At 56.2% G+C, this 9,993-nt stretch overlaps 1 pseudogene; it reads right to left on the bottom strand.

Annotated features, from left to right (window-relative positions):
• Positions 1-4,076: 4,076 nt before the first annotated feature.
• On the bottom strand, positions 4,077-5,063 carry LOC134057420 (olfactory receptor 14J1-like; annotated as a pseudogene).
• Between the last annotated feature and the right edge of the window lie 4,930 nt (positions 5,064-9,993).

Genomic DNA, 9,993 nt, shown 5'->3' with positions numbered 1-9,993 from the left:
AGGAGATTGCACAAAGTTTTCCAGGAGTCCAAGTCAGAAGAAAAACCCAAAGTGTCTCAAAGCATTAATGGGATCCACTGAGGTCCATCCCCAACATAGGATCCTCTTGGACTCCTTGGAAGAGACAACTGGAGGCCACAATTGCCCAAAAACCTCTCAAACAATGAGAGAGGAAAAGACAAGGGAAAGTTCTTTAAAAAAACGGAAGTACCTTGAAGCATTAATGAGCACCACTGAGTGCTGTTACTGAGGAGCCCTCTCAAGAGACTAATTAAAGCAGATAATTGGAGGCCATGATTGCACAAAGCTCTCAGAGACTCCAAGGCAAAAGCAAAACCCAAAGTCCATGGAAAAACCTGCAGTCCCTGGGAGCATGAAGGAGCCCCCAGGGCCATTCCTGACCAAGGCTCCCCAGGGACTGGTCCCAGCAGATCCCTGAGGCCACTGGCATGTGGGGGGATGCTGAGGGCAGGACAAGGGCTGACAGTGCCCAGCCTTGCTGGGGCTGTGCCAGGAGGCCCCAGGGGCTCAGGACAAGGTGTCTGCTCACAGCCCTTGGTGGCACAGACCCTGCTGTGCCCCAGGCCTTCAAGACTTGGCCTCTCTTTGTCCCCTCCTGTCATCACTGCCTCCAATTTCCTGCTCTGACTGCAACCTGGGCACACTTTCTCAGTTGTGTCCCTCAGTGGGACCCATTAAAAGTGAAAGAAACTTTGGACTTCGATTCTGGCTTGGAGTTCTTGAGAGGTTTCCTAACAAACCACAGCTCTGCCTTGATTCCCCACTGGTCTGCTGCAGTTCATGAGGAAAGTTTCAACTCTACTTATGAAACTCCTAGTTTCCCCACTGCAAACAGACACACTCCTCAGGTGTGTGCCAGCCCAGGGTGCCACCAAAACCACTGCAGAGCTGCCCTGGGCCAGCTGTGAGGGTGGATCATCATCCCAACGTGCACTGGGCACTGCCAGGGGCTGTGGCCATGGACACTGCACTGACCCCATTGCTGGGTTTGGGTGCCATGGAAACCATGAGAAGCTCAAATTTCCTTGGAAATACTGGGGAGGACTGGGACATACTGGGGAACACTGTGAATGTTGAGGGGGAATCTGGGTGTACTGGGATGGACTGTGGGGGTACACAGAGACACACTGGGACATACTGGGACAGATACTGGGGAATACTGGAGCAAAGTTTGAATACTTTGAGTGATACTGGGTTATACTGAGACAAACTGGGAACACTCTGAATAGTGTGGGGATGATGGGGGACACTGGGGCGCACTATGGATGACACTGGGGAGAACTGGAAGAGAATACAAATGAACTCAGGTGTACTGAGAGCGCCTGGAGAGGCGCTGGGGCTGTATTGAACTGTACTGGGGATGAACTGGGCTGTACTGGGAGGGACTGGAGGGGTGCAATGGGCTGCTCCCGCCCCCGCCCATCACTGTCCGCAGCCAATCAGCGCCGGGGATCAGGGAATGAGGGCGGTGCCTGGTGACGGCGCCATCTTTCCTTATGGCCTATAACTCCCATCATGCACCGCGGCCCGATAGAGCCCCATTGGAGCTGGGACTACAACGTCCATCATGCCCCGCGCTCCACAGAACTCCGCTATCTGCCCCCCTCCCCTCACGTCCCATAAGCGTCCCCCACACTCTCCAGGATCCCGAAGTGCCCCCTCATCATCCTCTCAGAAGCACCCCAAACCGGCTCCGGATTCCCTGAATGCTCCCAGCCCCACAGATTCCCTTTACAATCACTTCTGGGAATTCATCTGTCACCTCCCGCGGCCCCGCAGCACCTCATAACACAGGTTCCCGCTTAAAATTCCTGCCGTGCACCGCGCCCTAAAGGGCCCCGTTGGAACTCCCCAAGCTCCCCCCAAATGCTCCCGAACCGTACACGTTCCGCCCTGAGCACCTCAAATCACAGCTCGGACTCAAAAGCGTCCCCCAGGATCCTTCCTGGACCCCAAATGCTCCATCCGAGCAACTTCCGGGACTACAGCTCCCATCATGCCGGGCTGTTCCCGTAGAGTGCTATTGCAGCCGTGACTTCATCTCCCGTCATGCACCGCGCCCGACAGAGAGACATTGCAGCTGCGCCTTCAACTCCCGTGATGCTCCGCGGCTCCATTGAACAGTATTCTACCCGCGCCTACAACTCCCATCATGCCCCGCGCCCCAGAGAGCCCCGTTCGAGCCCCCCAAGTGCCCGCCCGGACCCCGAAGGGCTCCACATTCCCCTCCCTGACCTCCAAGTTTTCCCCCTGGACCCCCAAGAGCTCCCCCGGACGCCGAGGTGTCCGTCAGAATCCCTCAGTGCCCTGCCCAGTGCCCACCCTGCTCCCTGAATTGTCCTCCAGACCCTCAAGTTATCTCTGAATTGCTTCCATAGACCCAAATCATCCCAAATGTAACCCAGAAAGGTCTCCATGGACCCCAGAGTGGCTCAATTTGCCTTGAACGACAAAATTGTAAAAAGGATTACAAAAAGACTGATAAAAAGACTAATTAGCATAAGGAGGGAGATCTCAAGAGCCAATAATTAAGGGAATTGTGTTACTTACAAACTGTGACTGGTAATATCTCTGGTTGCTGAAAATGGATATATTTTAATATAAATACAAAAAAAACTAGGTGATAAAAATATTATGACTTCTTATAAATAGAAAAATTATTTTTATTAGATTTAATTATTTTTAATTTTATAAAATTAATAAATTTTCCTTTTATAGAGGAAAATATTTATAATTTAATTATTAACTTTATTTAATATAATAAATGTAGAGGGATTACTTTATGTTTCAGGATGTCAGTCCCGGGTGGGCAATGTCAGACACGGTGAGGTTGGGGGTGAGGAGCAGGTTGTTCAAACAGGGTCAGCCCTGAAAGGGATCATTCTTCTCTGTGCCCAGAACTCCTAGGGAGACATTCAGCATCAACATCACCTGGAGAATGATCTACCATTTTTCTATCTCCTCTGCAATGAACTGAAAAATAAAAAATAATATGCCTTTGAGTAGAACCAAAAATCATGAGGTGCACTTTGGAATCCCCCTCCCTAACAGAACTCCAAAGTGACTGCAAGCAGCTGCACAAGCCCTGGAGACTTGAAGACAATGGAAGGAAGACAAAGAGCTCCCAAGGCCTTTGTGTATTTTAATGATGCCCAGATTTGGGGATTTGGGGCTGATGGCAGGAGCCTGAGGCACTGAGAGAAGGTTGAAGAAGCTGCTGCAGGAGTCAGCAGCAAAACTGCAAGTGCCTTGGAGCATCAGTGGCCGCCATGAGTGAGGGCAGGGAGTGCCCAAGGCTCCCCAGGGCCTGGGGAGAGCAGATCCTTGAGGGCAGGATTGCAGGAGCCAAAGGCTGTGAGCAGGGAACTGCAATGCTGAGCAAGGCCTGGGCTGGCTGGAGGAAGCAGAAAGGCCAAGGCTGAGCCCAGGCCTGGGACAGCAGGGCCTGTCCCTCACGGGTGGCTCGGGGCTGTTGCTGGGGCAGTGGGATGGCAGGGGCAGCAAGGACAAATGGCATCAGCCTGCAAGCCCTGCCAGCCTCCTCAGGGAGGGCCGAGGCAGAAGCAAAGTGCAGCCCCTGCCAGGAAAGTTCCTTCTGTGGGGCCTGCAGAGGCCCTGCCCGAGCCCAGGGGACAAAGGCCTGGGTGCCTCTGGCCCTGCCAGCCCTGCCCAGCCCTCGGCCATCTCTCCTGCAGCCTGTGCCCCCTCTGTGTGCTGCATAGCGAGGAGGTTGTGGAGCTGAAGCCTTGGGGCTCCCTGGCAGTGAACAGCACTGGGGTTCCTTTTTCTCCCCAGCTCTGCCTTGAGGCACTGACCCTGTAGCTCCAGAGAAGTCATGGAGGAATGATGTCACGGCAAACATGGCAATACAGAGTTCTTTATTTTGTGTAACCGCGTATACAATACAGCTCTGGGACTATATAGTCTGAAATTTGCGCTACAAATGCAAATACTGAGATGAAAGTGTTAGAGACCAAGGTTTTCCTGTTAACAAACACACAAAAATATATTACATGTACCAGAAGAAAAAAAATACACAGGACACAGAGTGGGCATTAATGAGTAACATCGTAAGAGCTAGAAAGGAGAATGAGAGTTTCTTGCTTCTGAAAAGCATGAACGATGATTTTTCTCAGACCATCCTTGAGCTCCTGTTTCCTCGGGCTGTAGATGAGGGGGTTCAGAGCTGGAGGAACCACCGAGTACAGATCTGACAGGAACAGATCCAGGGATGGGAATGAGATTGAAGGGGGCTTTAGGCAAGCAAATGTCCCAGTGCTGAGGAACAGGGTGAGCACAGCCAGGTGAGGGAGGCAGGTGGAAAAGGCTTTGTGCCGTCCCTGCTCAGAGGGGATCCTTAGCATGAAACCTGAAGATCTGCACATAGGAGAAAACACCAAAGAAAACACCCAGATGCTAAACAGACAACAACAGCAAGAAGAACAAGTTCCCTGAGGTAGGAGTGTGAGCAGGAGAGTTTGAGGATCTGGGGCACCTCACAAAAGAACTGACCGAGGGCTTTTGCCCTGGCAGAGAGGCAGGGAAAATGTATTGGCTGTGTGCAGCAGAGCATTGAGAAAGGCACTGGCCCAGGCAGCTGCTGCCATGTGGGCACAAGCTCTGCTGCCCAGGAGGGTCCTGTAGTGCAGGGGTTTGCAGATGGACACGTAGCGGTCGTAGCACATGATGGTCAGGAGGGAATACTCTGCTGACATGAAGAAGGCAAAGAAAAAGAGCTGAGCAGCACATGCAGAGTAGGAGATGTTGTTGGTGTGCCAGAGGGAATTGTGCATGGCTTTGGGGACAGTGGTGCAGATGGAGCCCAGGTCAGTGAGGGCCAGGTTGAGCAGGAAGAAGAACATGGGGGTGTGCAGGTGGTGGCCGCAGGCTACGGCGCTGATGATGAGGCCGTTGGCCAGGAGGGCAGCCAGGGAGATGCCCAGGAAGAGGCAGAAGTGCAGGAGCTGCAGCTGCCGCGTGTCTGCCAATGCCAGCAGGAGGAAGTGCCTGATGGAGCTTCTGTTGGACATTTCTGCACTCTGGGTATTGTGGGCTGTTCAAAGAAGTTATTGACAAGCTTGGAGCAGTATCTCTCATTCAATCCTATGGAATAATTTCTGGAATCCAGTCAAAACTACTTATCTTCCTATGGGGAAACCTCACTACACATTTTTATTTTTAAGTTTAGGTTTTTGCTGCTGAGTTACTGCATCATCTTCAGCATCACTCTCAGTCTGAACACTAGGGAGCCCAGAGGGAAAACAGAGCTCCCTGTACCCCAGTACAGTCAGACCTAACTGTCCCACACAGGTGCCATTTCCTGATTACACCTTCCTCTATTTCAGCGTGAACATAAGCATTCTTGAAAAATAAAGTGGACTTTTTGAAGACTCCAGTTCAATATTCATTTTCTCTGAATCATCCTGTCTTTCCTTGTGCATCTGGACATGGAGGGATATCCAGCTTTAGTCTGGCTCTCTGCTGCCTGGAGTTGTTCCTACTGGGAGCTGTTTGTCTCTATCCAAGGCTTGTCCCTGCCAGTGCTGCCAGAGCCCAGCCCAGCCCTGGGGGCTCAGCTCTGCCCTGCAGACCCCTCCCAGCACAGGGCACTGCCCAGGGGCATCTCCCTGGCAGCAGGGCCTGAAGGGCCGCTCAGATAAACTGAGATGCTGCAAGCCAAGGTGCTGCTGCTGCTGTCTGTAGGCAGAGCAGGCTGAGGAGGAGGCACTTTGTGAGGCAGATCTGAGGCACATCTGCTGATGCCCCGTGGGACAGTGCAGGTGTCCCAGGGACACAGACATACCTGACAGCCCCTTTGCCTTGCCTTGAGGAGAGAGCTGAGAGCAGCCCTGGCCATGCAGCAGCATCTCCAGAGCAGGAGGAATCTGCCCTGATGGGGGTGGCTCCTTCCACCTCCAACTTCTGCCCACAGTCCATTGGGAGCTGCCAGGCAGGCTGAGAGCTGTCCCTGTCAGGTGGAACATGCCCTGGGCTGGCCAAGAGTCCTCAGGGCTGCAGAACAGGCACTCCAGCTCTAGGTCATATTCCCCCAAGTGTTTTTCCAGGTGGAGGTTCACATATGCAGCCCCAGGCCCTCTACAAACACAAGCTGCCTGCTGCCTCTTCACCTGCCTGGAGTCCTGCCTGCGTTCATGGCAGCAAAACCAGGCTGTTCCTGGCCAGAGACCAGAGCTCTGCTCCTGCAGGATGCTCTTGCCAGCACTTTACAGGATTCTGCTCTGCACGCAGCACTTTTCCTTCCCCCTCTCAACAGGCTTTGGCACACAGAGCACAACCTGGCTGGCTCTGCCATCAGCACACCCCAATCACAGGTGGAGGAAGAAGAAGCAGGGGCTGTTTTGCAGCCATGCCCAAGAGAGACTGGAAGGGTGCCCTCCCTCTGGTCTCACTTGCTTGGCTTTCTGACTGGGTCTGGGGCAGGGGCTGTGATTCCTCATTTGTGGGGACCAGAACCGCACTCAGGATCCCAGCACTGCCTGACAGCGCTCTGGACACTGGCACAGTCACACGTCCAAGTCTCGGGCACTGTGCTGCTGCTTCATTTGTCCTTTGGCACACCCAACGCTCCTTGAGAAGCCCTGATGGTCTCTGGTTCTGCCCTCTTCCTGACCTGGGCAGGGATGGAGCATTGCTGTGCTTTCAGGAAGCTGGTGTTGAAACCTTGCAGCATTCCAGTCTCCTTTGCCCTCTGTGGATGCTTGCCATGGAATCCGTCCCAGTTGGGTTCAGAGCGTACTCAGGTGGAGTGGCTCTTCTAAAACCCAGGGCCTCCAGGGTGCTCAAGAAGACCTTTAACTCCACAGTGTTGTGGAACTGGACCTTTAGCACAGAGATATTTCCAGCCTGATCTGTCCTTGTTCCTCTGCATCTCTGCACAAAACACAGCGTGGAAGAGAACGGCAGGAAGAGCCCATGTGTCCCAGGGCTCCGGATTTGCGGCGCTTGAGCTCCACAGAGATGCAGGCAAAGTGAAGAAGCCAAACTCTTTATTGATGGAGGGGGAAGCAAAGGGAGGAGCTGGAGGGGACAAAAGGGATGGGTACAGTGTGAGGGCTGGAGGGAGGGAGCAGTGAAAAGGGAGAGATAGTGGAGGGAAGATGAGAGGATGGGCAGTGTCTGAAGGCTGGAGGGAGAGAGCTATGTACAAGCAGGGAGAGGGCTGAAGCCACATGAACTTCAACAGGCTCAGCTGTGCCTGGAGCTCCAGCTGGTCTCTTCTGGTCTCAAGGTTGCCTCATCTTCCATGGCATCTGGAGAGCTTAAAGGGATGCTGGTTCTTCTGAGCCAGCAGATGAGCATGGTTCTGCAGCTCTTCAATTGAGTGTATCTTGAATTCCTACATTTGTCTGTGAAGGGCTGTCGTCTATCATCAGGGCTTGAAAGACTGGAAGACAGAGGAAAGGAGCCATGGTCAGAGCACGGATCTGTGGGAATCCAAGGAGACCTTCCTGCTAGGGCCATCCCACCTAGCTTATTCCATGGCCAATACAGAGGAGGGGCCAAGGGGATCAGCTGCAAGGTGTTGGCCACGAATACCCCCACCCATGTCCCTGAAATCTCTGTGTGCTCCATCCACGCCACCGTTCATCCACACAGGGAGTGAAACCCTCCACAGCTGGGCCAGGGATTGCAGCTCCCTGCCCAGGGATTGCAGCTCCCCCCACCAGCCCCTCTGACAGCCCGCTGCCCTCACTCACCCTCCCTGAGCACCTGGGGCTCTTCCTTCTGCCCCCTCAAGCTCTGCCCGGCGAGCCCTGTGAACACAGAGCCTGTCACTGCCCCAGCGGCACAGCTCCCTGCCAGCGGCGCTGCCAGCCCTGTGGCCACTGGCCCTCCTGGCCCGGCAGGGCTCAGCCCGGGCCCTCGCCACCTCCTGACACCCAAGGAAGGGCACAGCTGGAGAGGGCGGCAGCAGCCCCGAGGGCAGCCGGGGCTCCACGGCGCCGGGCCCGGATGGCGCCGCCGGGGCAGCAGCCGGGGCCAGGGCCGAGCCGTGGTGGGTGGGGAGGGACCCCGGGCTCACCGATGAACCTGATGGCCGCCTCTCGCAGGGGCTCCTGGGGGCTCTGCAGGTACGGCAGGGCCTGGCGCAGGTGCTGGGCCGCTCGGCTCCTGTCCTCTGCCAGCTGGGGAGAGCGGCGGCAGGCAGGGAAGGGTCGGGGCGGGCTCTGCCCCTTTGGCAGGCGCTGCCCTGAGGCGCCCGGCCCCGGCCTCCCCTGCCCACCCAGCCCTGAGGCGCGGCCGGCAGCCGCTGGCGCCGGGCTCTGCAGGGGCAGAGGGCCGGGTGCTGCCCGGGGAGCCGCGGTGCCAACCCGCCCCGCGGCCCCGCTGGGCTGGGGCTCCGTCGGCACCCGGCTCGGGGCCACGGGAGCCTGGAGCAGAGCCCGTGCGGCCCCTGGGTGCAGCACTGGGCACGGCCACAGCTGCCAGCCCCACACAGCGAGCACCGCGCTCAGGGGGCTTCTCCAGCCTGAGCCTGGGGCTTCCAGGCCGTCCTTACCAGGCACTCGGCCAACTTCCACAGCTGCTCCTTCTTCAGCAGCTGCTCCAGATTCCTCTTCTTCAGGAATTTGGTTGCACAATGCAGCGTTGCCCGAGAGGCCTGGAGAGCAGCAGAGATGTGGAGATGGCAGCGCAGTTCAGGGCACAGGACCCGTGTCCCTGTGCCAAGGCCTGGAGGAGGCTGCAGCCCGGGAGGTGCCAGGGCAGGAGGCAGCCGAGCCCCCTCCCAGGGATGCACCAGCAGCCCACGAGTCCTCACCTCTGCCACACGCCGATTTTCATCATGACAGTGGAATAAAAGTGGGAGTAGGCTCTGGCACACAGTTGACTTAAGGGGCTTTTTTCCCTCGTCTACTACCAATTCCATCACCTTGCAGAAGAGGTCAAGGGAGAGCAGCTGCACGTGGCTGTTGTCCTGGAGGAAAGGAAAAAACCTCAGCACCAACTACTGCAGCCCCTGAACAACAGCCCAAATAATCCACAGGGCACCAAGTTTTTGGGCAGCAGCCAGTGCCCGTGGCTGAGGACACTGAGCCTTACGTTGTCAAAGAGGGCCAGGAGTGCCTGGGCCAGCTTCAGGGCGGTGGTGCTGGATATCAGGATGTCTTTGTCCTGGAGTACATTGGTGAACACGTGGAGGCTCATGCCAACCACCTCTCCATCTGCATCAGCCAGCAGCTCCAAAAGGCTTTGAGACAGGCTACACATTTTTAGGGCCTGTGTGGAACACAAGGTTGTGCTGTGAAGCCACGAACGACAGCACCACCAACACTGCCCTGGCACTGCAACCCCAACTGCAGGGCCCAGAGGCCAAAGGCCTGTCCCAAAGAACTCAGGGAGGTGAGGCAGGAGAGCTGGGAGCATCTGCCTCAGCTCCTGAAGCCCAGCCAGCCCAAGGGGCTGCTTTCCCCAGCACAGCTTCAGCCGCTGTCCCCTTCTCACCATCGAGGGATCCTTGCTGAGCACCACAAGGCCTCGGAGCGCCAGGCGACGCCTCTCCCTGCACTTGCTCTGCACATGCCTTGACATGAGCTCAAGGATGCTGTCAGCACAGTGAGTCAAATCCAAGCAGTCCAGGACCTGGAAGGCACAGGGCAGTGACAGGGGACCCAGCCAGCAGGAGCCCAGATCCGCACAGGGCTGGGCCCAGACAGCAGCACAGGGCACGGGCACCGTCCCAGGCAGCTGTGGCGATGACCACAGAGAGCTGGGAGGCAGCTCAGAGAGGCAGCGCTGGCCATCGGGCTCACCTCCACAAGGAATGCCAGGAAAGGCAGATCCCAGCGTGGCTCTTCCCTGCTGAGCCAGCCAAGCAGGCGGCGTGCAATCCCAGAACACACGGAGAGGGAGGCACGGCGCATCTGCCTGATGGGGGAAAAGGCACCAAGACACTGAGGTGGGCAGGCAAACCTCTCTCAGGACTGAGTCACAGAGATCCAGTCTTTGCCC

This window comes from Cinclus cinclus, unplaced genomic scaffold (assembly GCF_963662255.1).
Source record: "Cinclus cinclus unplaced genomic scaffold, bCinCin1.1 SCAFFOLD_32, whole genome shotgun sequence".
Lineage (NCBI taxonomy): Eukaryota > Metazoa > Chordata > Aves > Passeriformes > Cinclidae > Cinclus > Cinclus cinclus.
Note: the sequence above shows the minus strand (reverse complement) of the source record. Positions and strands in the feature narration are given on the sequence as shown.